This window comes from Mustela nivalis, assembly GCF_964662115.1.
Source record: "Mustela nivalis genome assembly, contig: HAP1_SCAFFOLD_1012, whole genome shotgun sequence".
In the NCBI taxonomy this organism is placed as follows: Eukaryota; Metazoa; Chordata; class Mammalia; order Carnivora; family Mustelidae; genus Mustela; species Mustela nivalis.
In genome coordinates, this window is record NW_028135652.1 from 137,356 (window position 1) to 147,739 (window position 10,384).

General features: G+C 54.1%; 1 pseudogene across 1 annotated transcript; it reads left to right on the forward strand.

Annotated features, from left to right (window-relative positions):
* Nucleotides 1–4,655: 4,655 nt before the first annotated feature.
* LOC309857649 (IQ motif and SEC7 domain-containing protein 3-like) lies at nucleotides 4,656–8,039 on the forward strand (annotated as a pseudogene). Its single transcript, XR_014316587.1, has 2 exons — nucleotides 4,656–5,787; nucleotides 7,592–8,039. The product of XR_014316587.1 is annotated as an IQ motif and SEC7 domain-containing protein 3-like (transcript).
* The last annotated feature ends 2,345 nt before the right edge of the window (nucleotides 8,040–10,384 follow it).

A 10,384-nucleotide genomic window follows, 5' to 3' on the forward strand; every position in this document is an offset into this window, starting at 1 on the left:
AGGAGAGAGTTCAGTTTAGTTCCTGTCTGCAAACATTTATTAAGCCCCAGCCATGGCTCTGGCTCGATGCTGGGCCCCAGGAATGTAGAGACATAATACCATCCTTTTTGTAAGGTACAGTTTGTGGGGCTACAGAGCATGGGCCATAAAGGATGGGAAAGAAACAGTGGGGGAGAGTGCAGGCGGGGGTTGCAGCAGGCACAAGGCTGGAATAAATGGGAGATGGTTTTGTTAAATGTGCTGGAACAAATGGAGAAGATCCAACAATTGAATTCAAACACCACAGTGAGCAGTTGCTCCTTGCCAGTCTCTGTGCTGGCTGCTGGGCATGGATCAGAGGGCTCAAATAATTTCTGCTCTGTTCGAGTTGGGGTCAGTGAGGTGGAGAGAAGGGTGGGTTAGATAAATATCCCAAAGGTGAGTGGAGAGACCTGAGTGTCAGAGAGATAAGAAACAACGTTCTCCATGGGCAACTGAAATGAGGAGCCACCCGTCAGGTTGGGGGACTGAGAAGGCTTCACAGAGGAAGCACATTGGAGGCAGGTCTCAAAGAAAGGAAAGAATGTTGCAGACTGAGTGACTAGGCTGAGCCAATGCTCAGGGCAGGAAAGCCTAGCGTTGGCTGGGGGAAGTGCAGGAGTCCAGCCAGTGTGTAGGCAGGCTTGGCGTAGGAGTAGAAGATGGGAGGAAGGCTGAGGCCAGATTGCTCAGGGTCGGAAGGTCAGCAGGAAACACTTCTACTTATTGTGGGTGATGCTCTCAAGCAACGCAAAGCCTGTGTTCACATCGGCTCTTCAAGACCCTTGATCAGCGTCATGTAGGGTGGATGGTAGGTGTGAACAAGAAGCAGGAAGGCAGTGGGGAGGTTGCCAGAGATCCAAGTGGGGAGCCAAAGACAGCCTCACATGGCAACAGTCGGGTCAGGTTGATGCAAAAGGTATTGGGGTGGGGGGGCGTGGAATAAAGGCTTTGAGGCTGACAAATGCAGAGGCCGGGGTGAAGGAGAACCCATGGTCAAATGCAAGTTTCCCAGCCTGGAGAATGTAACAGCCAAGGCTCTGTATGCAAAAAAAGAAGTCCTCGAGAGCTGGTTTAGGGAGGTGGGGGAAGACAGGGGCTTTGTATAGGTGTACAGGGGGATCCGTGGGTTGTTAGAAATGCAAGTCTAGGATCAAGCCTAGGAATGGAAATTTGAGAGTCATTCCCATCATCATCATTGTCATCAAGTTACTACTTACTCTATACCTATTATGTGCCAAGTGCTATACAAACAGTTCAAATCTCATAACAAGGTACAGGATAAGCAGGATTAGTTTCATTTAACAGATAAGAAAGTGGAGAATCAGAGATGTTAGGAAACTTGCTCAAGGTCAACCAGCCGGGAAGAAGCAGATCTGGGCCTGAGTATCTCTCCTAAGGCTTATTCATCAGTCCATTAAAGTAGAGTGAAGTTATGATAGGAAACAAGGTTCTCACATAAGAGGTGAGAAGACATTAGCCTGTAGATGTTGCCACAAAGGCTCTGCATGAGACAACTTCCCTCTTAATTGGTGCCTAATTATCAGTTACCAGAGGCTGCTCTGACGACGTCCAACATGGCAGTTATGGAATGTCCGGAAGGGCTCAGATGTGTCTGCAGAGTGGAAGATGGCCCACGTGGGACTCGTAACTGACATGCGTAGGGGTTTCGCGGTCAGAATGTAGGATGAAAGGGCTATGGAAGCAGGCAGACCAAGGTAGACTGGGTCGTGAGAGCTGAGGACAGAGTCTCAAGGTGATAAACACACCAAGAACTGTGGAAAAGGGGCAGAAGGAGAGTGAAGGACGGACCATTAGGTTTCATGATTAAAGGTCTCTGGTGACCTTCCTGAGAGTCACTTTAGAAGACTGGTGGGAGCAGGAGGCAGACCCTGAGGAGTCGGCGCATACAGGGTTGGGTTGGCTGTTTGGCACTTGTTCATGGAAGGAGGCAGAGGGTATAGACTAGTCTTCCAAAAGGTCTGGTGGCAAACAGAGAAAAAGAGCCTGGGCCAGTGCCCCAGAGCAGTGAAGTCAAGAGGAGTTGTGTTTTATCCAGGGGAGATCTGGGAGGGTCTGTAGGCAGGTGGAAAGGAGCCAGTGACACAGTAGAGTTTGAAAATGCAAGTGAAATACATCAGTTCCAGGAGAAGAAAGTTATGGGTTAGGTTAGGGGGGGGGGGTTGAGAGTCACAAAGATAAATTTGCAATTAATTCTTTAATGTATTCAGTAAATATCCACTGTAGTCCTACTGTGTGCTGGGTGCTCTCTAAGCACTGGGGATAAAGGAGTGAACATGGCAGAGTCTGTGCATTCGTGGGGCTTACAGTCTAGTGGAGAACTTGATGGGAACAGATTAAAGATATTCAAAATCTGGTTTTCTTCTCTGCTTGGGACACTAGGACACAGGCTGGTAGAAGTCTCCTAGGCTTAGCTCAGCCTTCTCTCTCCAGGAAGGATGATACTGTGCTAGGGAAATGGACATCTTTCCCATTCTGGAAGCATTTCAGGCAATGGGGTTTCATACCTTCCCTCTGTTGCCCATAGCATCGCATAACCTGAAGAGAATGCTCTTGGGCCTAGCATTTCCCTCAAAGCGTGAGTAGGCCAGGTTAGAAAGAAGTAAGAATCTCTGCCTGGTGTCTGTTTCTTCTGGTCCTCCAGACAGAAATTGACAGAGGGAGGCAATTAAGTGGTCACCTCCCCTCAGTTTGCACCTTGGAGGGCTCTCCTGCCTCGTTAAGGCCAATTGGCCATTCCAGACCTCAGGGAACCTGCCAGAGTTCTGCGGGGACACTGAGCTGAGCCACATTGATCTCTCCCCTCTGATGTGATTTCTGTGAAAGCAACAACAAAATGCCTCTGAGATATCAGGAGTTTCTCTTTCTCTGGAGATCTTGGGTACATGATGAAACCCTGTAGGCAACTGTCCGAACGTTCCAGGAGGCAGAACTCAGACAGCCCGAGATTCCCGCCCCCCCTAGTGCGCACATCCGTATAATTCCCTTCCATGGGAAGTGCCGTGGGACTAGAGGGCATAATAAGGTATCCCTCCTGTGATTAGGTTACCACTCAGTTGACCTTAAGTGAATCAAAGGAAAATCACCCCAGGAAGCTTGACCTAATCAGGTGAACCCTTTAAAAGAAGGAAAGAAGGTGAAGTATCAGAGTCACTCTCCTGTTGGCCTCAAAGGGCCAAACTACCATGTGGCAGAGAACATTAGGTAGCTGTGACTAAGGGCCTCAGCTTGGAATGTCAAGCAGCTGAACTTAGGATACCTACTGGCCACTCTAATCTTAGTGAGATTCAGCTTCCCCCCCTATTTTCATAGAGGACAGCCAGACTGAGGAAGATAGAAAGCATAAGGCCACTAGGTCTGGGGATGGGGAAGGGCCCTGAATGGTGAGACAGAAGAACTGAAGATAGGATTGATGTCATGCCATTTTACCCGGGATCGTCCCTGGGGGTTGTGGTTGTGCCTGTCAGTGTTCCTGGGCTAGAAGGATGCCTCTGTTGGTCCGGGGGTAGGGGGGCACCCATGGGGAGGGAACCCAGCGGATCGCTGAGGTCGTGAGAGGCAGTCACTCCACCTGCAGTGGCTGGTGAGCCAATGTGGCTAAAGGTTATTGACCACAGGGGGAAATTCTCTCTGGTTCTTTTCTAAGAGGTTTCAATAAGGGAGAAAGAGTGAGAGCATTGCCACATGACGGGGAGAAATGGCCATAGCAGGAGGATAGAGCTGGAAGGAGGCGAGTAAGGGCCTTGAAGAAACACCGGTCCCTTGCCACAAGTTTTCCTGGGTTCACACTGCCCACGTGAGGTAGCATGTGCCCACCAGCCCCACCCAGCCCTGCCCTGATTGTACAGCTCCTGTTGTTGGGAACAGAGGTGGCCCAAATTATGGGGCACCCAAATTATGGTAGCCTGGAGCGACTTCCTTCTTAAAATATCTGTCCACCCACTCCTCTGTCCTCCATCTATGAAATTCACATTTATTGAGCATCTACTATGTGCCAGCCCTTGGGCTGGGTATCAGGAACACGTTGATCAATCCCCAGTCATCCCCTTATGATGATCCCAGAGTTGGGAATTTCCGCAATGCAGTGATGAGGAAGAAAGGTAACGGGAGGAGCAGCATTATTTTTTACGCATTCCTGTTTAATTTTTAATTTGTTATTGTTTTAAATGTGCACACATGTAGAAAGAATAATGTAGTAAACTTTCAGATAACCACCCCCCAGTTCCAACAATTTTTGTTAATAATGTTTCCTCTAATGGTTCCAGTATTTTTGATGGAGTATTTTAATACAAACTCAAGATCCCGTGTATTTCACCCATAAGGACTTACATACAGATCTCTGATCTGAACGCTTTAAAACAAACAGCTATCTGATCCCCAAATGCAATGCCCTGACCTCTGCCCGCTCCACCTCCCCGCCCCCCAGAAATCGCCAACCGCTGGGAAGCCAGTCTTATATCCTACACATCTAGGAGTCTTGACAAGGATCTGGTATCCCAGGCCCTGACATGCTGGAGTTTCAGACTTTGACCCTTTAGTCCCCCCACACCCCCTCCCTTCCCCCGCCCCAGGCCTCACCGCGCTCTTTCTTCTACCTGTTCTTGCCACAGATTGAAATGCTAGAACACAAGTACGGGGGCCACATCCTGTCCCAGCGCGCCGCTTGCACCATCCAAACCGCCTTCTGCCAGTACCAGCTCAGCAAGAACTTCAAGAAGATCCGCAACTCGCTCCTGGAGAGCCGCCTGCCGCGACGGATCTCCCTGCGCAAAGTCCGCGCGCCACTGCCGAGAGCCTGGCGGCCAAGAAGGCGCTCATGGAGGGCTATGGCCTCATGGGGCTGCCACTGGTGTGCTCGCCCTCCCTGCCACCCACCTTCGCGGGCACGCTCACTGTGCTGGGGGACTCCTTCACCGAGCAGGTGCAGTCCCTGGCCAAGTCCATCGATGATGCGCTCAGCACCTGGAGCCTTAAGACCATGTGCTCCCAGCCAGAGAGCAGCGCCTACCAGCTCCACCAGGCCCTGCACGCGGGCGCGGGGCCGCCGGGCCTAGAGGCCGAGATGCCGGAGCTCGACAGTGCCCGCCCCGCGCCCGCGCCCGCGCCGGGGTAAGAGACCGCCGAGGCCGCTGGCCTGCCCCAGGGCCATGGCAGTACCTTCATGATGGCTTTCCGGGACGTCACCTTGCAGATCGCCAACCAGAACATCTCTGTCTTCTCAGCCACGGCTCTGTCGGTGGCCAACTGTCTGGGCACGCAGACCGTCCAGGCCCTGGCGGAGCCCGCGGCGGGCAAAGCCGAGCACGGAGAGGCCCCGGGGCAGGAGGCCTCGGTGGCCACAACCGCGGCTCAGGGGGACGTGCCCGCCGAAAACATGGGCACAGAGGCCAGAGCCAGCGGGTCCCCGAGCACCCACCCTCCTGGGGCTGCTGTGGAGGCGCTGGTGGAGGGGACCAAGGTGGCGGCGGAGGCAGAGGTGGTGGAGGAGGGGACTGGGGAGGTGGGAAAAGGGACTGAGGCTGAGGCTGGCGAGAACTCAGAGCCGCTGAGCAGCAGCAGCACGTCCACCAAGTCGGCCAAGTCAGGCTCGGAAGCATCAGCCTCAGCCTCCAAGGAGGCCCTGCAAGCCATGATTCTGAGCCTGCTGCGCTACCACTGAGAGAACCCCACCAGCTGCAAGTCGCCCACGCTCTCAACCGATAACCTGCGCAAATGGCTCTACGGTATCGGCCTCAACCTTTCCAACATGTGAGTGAGCACCGACTCAGGAGCTCTGGGGAGACCCGGGAAGCTCTTGGTCGGCGGGGAAGGGGCAGGGGCTACAATGGCATCATCCCAGCGCCCTGCCTGGTGACATTTGTGCCGCACCTGCTCCTGGAGGTGCTGGGTAGGGATGCACGTTTTCTTTTTAATGGTTCACAAATTTATGTTCAGGATTAGGGACAAAACAACACATCAAGCCCATGCATTCAGCACTATTCCTGATTACTAGGGCTTGAAAAGTGAGGGAATTGAAAAGAAAATGCAGTATTAAGTAATAGTCCAGGTCGTATGAGGATTGAGCCGAAATCCTTCAGGCAGACCCGAAGCCAAGGAAACAGCATCGTCTTAGGGGGATGACGTCAAGGAGGGAGCACAGAGGAAAACAAGGAAAGGCAAGGGAGGGTCTGGGTGGGTGAGAAGGAAGAGAAGGAGCACAAGGAATCCAGGTAAAAGGCAGGAGAGGGGCGGGGATAAAAGGGGTCGGCCACAAGGACACAGAGGTGGCACAGAAGTGAACAGGAGAAGGAAAGCAGGAAAATGAACAAGGGTTTTGGTTCAGAGTCCCCAGCCAGAGCCCCAGCCAGAACTGTCCTTGCAACTAGAATGTAGAGAGCCAGGGGCCAGCAGTGTACAGGCACCCCTCCCGTGGAAATCCCATCACCCTCCGTTCACCCCTTCCTTCAGAGCCCCGAGCCAGGAGATTGAACATCTCTCCCAGCCACGTGTGTGTTCACTTATTCACTCAACTGTCACTTATTGAATGCCAGGCGCGTTGACCATGGAGATGAAGAAGACACATGCCCTGGTCTCCAGAAACTTCTATTCCAGGGAGGAACAGCTACTGTTCCCAGCTCACCTTACTTAAAATATCTGCAAACTTCCTAACATTATCTAGAGATGGCCTTATTATGCCATTTTACAGAAAAGAAGCAGGCTCACACAAGTAAGGTGAGTTGTGAGCTCACACTCACGCAGACCCTGGGATCCCTCAAGACAGTGGTTCTCAAACTCTCTGTAGTAAAGGACCAGTCTGCATTTTCACCCACTAAGTGGTGGCTGATACTTTTGTGAAATGCAATAAAAATGAGTTGCTAGAAAAACAATCACATGCTTGGTTATCCCAAAAATGTCAGAGTGCTATAAAAGGTTCTAAACGCTTGCCCTCTGTTTTTGTACTTAGCTTCTCCTGAACCAGTCAGATACAGTTCAGGGAACAGCATGGATTTGCAGGCCATACTGTGAGCACATCTGCCTAAAAACCCAGTACCTACATCCACACGTAGAGACTAGAGCTTGAGAAAGTGAATGATGGAGAGCAGGATTCTTGTGTCCCTGTGGCCAGTGCGGTAGGAGAGCTCCCCTCTGCTCCCCAGAGCCCTGCTTCTGGGGCGAGTACTGCATACAGACGACAGAACACAGACAGGGTTGAAGGGCCTTCGTGGCAAGCCTCCAGGCCTTTCAGGGAAGACAAAAAGAAACCTCTCCACTTGCTCTGGAATTCTCTTCGTCTGCCAGACCTAACTCCTTCTCTCCCCATGCTATCTTCACTCCTGTGTGTGTATTAGGGTGGGGGGTGGGGGTGTTCATGAAGACAAGGTTCCTAGGTGAAGCCCCTGGGACAAGGAGCCCATCTGCAGCAGAAGGAATCCTGGCTTTTAGATGGAATTCTTCCCAGAAACTTCCAGGCACTTCTGTAGCTTCCCTGGGTTGGAAGAAAGGGAGGAAGGAAGTCGTGGATAGCCTTGGCTCACTCTCTACTTCTTCTTCCCACCTCCACTCCCACCCCCAGAAACCCAGACAAAGGCATCCAGTTCCTGATCTCCGGAGGCTTCATCCGGACACCCCCATCGGAGTGGCCCACTTCCTGCTCCAGCACAAGGGCCTCAGCGGGCAGATGATGGGGGAGTTCCTAGGCAACAGCAAGAAGCAGTTCAACCACGATGTGCTGGAGTGAGTGCCCCTCTCCCCACGCATGGCCCAGAGTCCCACAGGACACAGGGGAGGGAACAGGACCCCTGGAGTCTGGGCCCGTTGCTGTATCTTGACCAGTCTCTGTTTCCCCCTCCTGGGGTCCTGCATTTACTGAGCGGGCTCCAGGCTGGGTCCCACTGAAGGCACCAGGGGTATAGAAATGGTCGAAGGAGACGAAAAGGCCTCCTTCCCTGCTACCCTGTGGGGCCAGAGAGGAGGACTGGGTCTACACGGGGACTATCTCTGCCTGGTGAACAGACCCTCAGCCCACCAGCTTGCTGCCATCTGCCCAGCCCCTGAGCCCCCACTGGCTGGCTTGCTCCCCATGTGGGTTCAGTTTCATATTGGTGGAGGCAAACACAAGTCAGGAAAAGGGAGTTAGATGGAAGGGTTTTAGAGCAAGAAAATACAGTGATTCCACAAACATACGTTTACCAACAAGATCAATAGATGTGCGCAGGATGTGGACTTGGCTTCACTAGTGCTCTTGGCTCTGTTCATGTGGAGGCGTGGGCAGGTGAGAGCACCTAGGTCTGGGGTGGCATCCTTGGGGCCTCGAAGCCACCTTGCCCCTGACAGAGAGAGAGGGTGAGGCCCCATAAAGTCTGCTCCAGACCCCCTTCTTGAAGGTCACCATGCTGTCGGAAGCCTCTCCCTGGGAAGTCAGCAGACGTGTTTCTCGGGGGTTCTGAAACAATCTCTCCCTTTCGTCTTGCTCTTGGAGCAGTAAGGGGCTGCTGTAGGAGGGACAGGGGTCTCCTGCCCGAGGGTTTGGGAGTAGCCTGACTGGCAAGATTGTCACTGTGCCCAGAGCAGGAGCTCGGAGACTTGGCTTCTGTTTACGCAGTAGTCTTGGTGCTGTGTCTTTGGACAAGTCCCTGCCCTGGGGCCTGCGGTTCTCTGCTCGTGGACTGGAGGGGGCTGGGTTATGAGGGGTCATCCCGTTGTCCTCTGGAATCCCTGTCATGCACCTGAATCCACTCAGTCTAACTGAGTACAGTCCGAAGAGCAGGGGCTTGGACATATGTGAGGGACCTTGAAATCCCAGGATGCCCCTTAGTTGACGGAACTCAGTCCCCCCCCCCATTTGGACACCCAGACCCTCCCCCACTAGTGCTTGAGATGCTCTGAGGGAGGGTCTTGCAGAGGAAACTGAAAGGATAAGTGTGCTTCCTTCCTCCTCCTTTCTTCTCCCTCTCCCTCGCCACCCCCCCTTTCTCCTCAGCATCAGCCCTGCTGGGTAGGGTGCCCTGAAGGGAGACCCTGAGGAAATGATAGAAAGAAGAGAAAGATCAAGTTTTCTCTGTCTCCTTTCGCACAGGCTTTCCCTCCATCTAGCTCATCTCTCCAGCCTTTTCATCTGCTTTTGTCCCCATTCCACTCCCGCCCCCCCACTGCCCTGTTTCCGTGGGAGGGTGAGTGGGGGTGCGCTCTCCTCAGTGCTTCATTCTCCTGGCTCCCCGTGCCCCTGGGGGACCCTGCTTTGTCTCTCTGCTCTGGGGCTTCCTGCTTCACTCCCAGCCCTGACTGACTGTGTCTCCTCTGCCCTCCCCAGTCACCCTGTGGCCTGGCCCTGAAATTCTCACCTGCGAGGTCCACGGTGACCTGGCACACTGGGAACGCGCAGTTTTCCGGCAGCCCCGGTGGTGCGGGCGCCCGGCAGCATGATGCTAACTAATTGCCATCCTCCCTGGGAGACGGAGTATGTGGGCTGGAGACAGGCAGCCCCCTTGGGGAGGGGCGCCGCTGGGAGCCTGGGACCAGGCTGGCAGCTGAGGTGGGGAGCAGGCTAGGGATGAGGGGGCAGTGTGGTGGCAAGAGAAAGCTGCTCCTGACAGGGCCTGCTCTGAAGCCTGGCTCTGCTCCTCTCGTGCTGGGAGGCCTCCTCTGGGCCTCGGTTTCCTTACTGGGAAGCGAGCGAGAGGGTCGGGCTGTGCGATCTCCAAGGTCCCTTCAACTCCGGTGACTCTGAGATCTTATGTATTCCTCGGTGTCACTGTCTCACACTGGGATGGTTGCAGAATCGTTCACCCTAAAGGTCAAGGCCATGCTTTGTCAGGCCACGGGGGCATCCCAGAGCAGCCCGCGGGCTCCAGAGCTGGTAGCTCACAGTTCCTGCCACAAACACGCAGTGCCTGCTCCGGGCTGGGAATGAGGCTGTGCTGGGCATCCCTGTGAGTACAGGATGGGGGCAAGGAGGAGCAGGTGTGGCCATGGCCTCAGGGGAACTCACACACCCTGGTGTCAGTGGGAGAGATGAGCAGAGGAGGGTGGACAGGGAGACAGGGAACTTCCGCAGGCCTAGGGGTGTCAGGAGAGTGGAGTGTAGAGCTGAGCCCCCTCCGCCCCAGTGGGTGCCTCGGACCCTTGTGCTTAATTTGCCGGCACACCCAGCCTCTGTGCGGAAACAGCACCGAAGGGAACCTCTTCACCCAAGTCCGAGTTGCTGCCTGCCTGGCTTGTCTCCTGTAGGGTGTCCGTGGGAGATGGGAGGCAGGAAGGGGGCAGGCACTCACAGGGGAGCCAGATGCTGGGGTTCGGGGGGGTTCCCTGCCACTCAAGCCAGCTCTCCCACCACCTCTGGGCATCTGCTGCCTCTTCCTTATGCCCA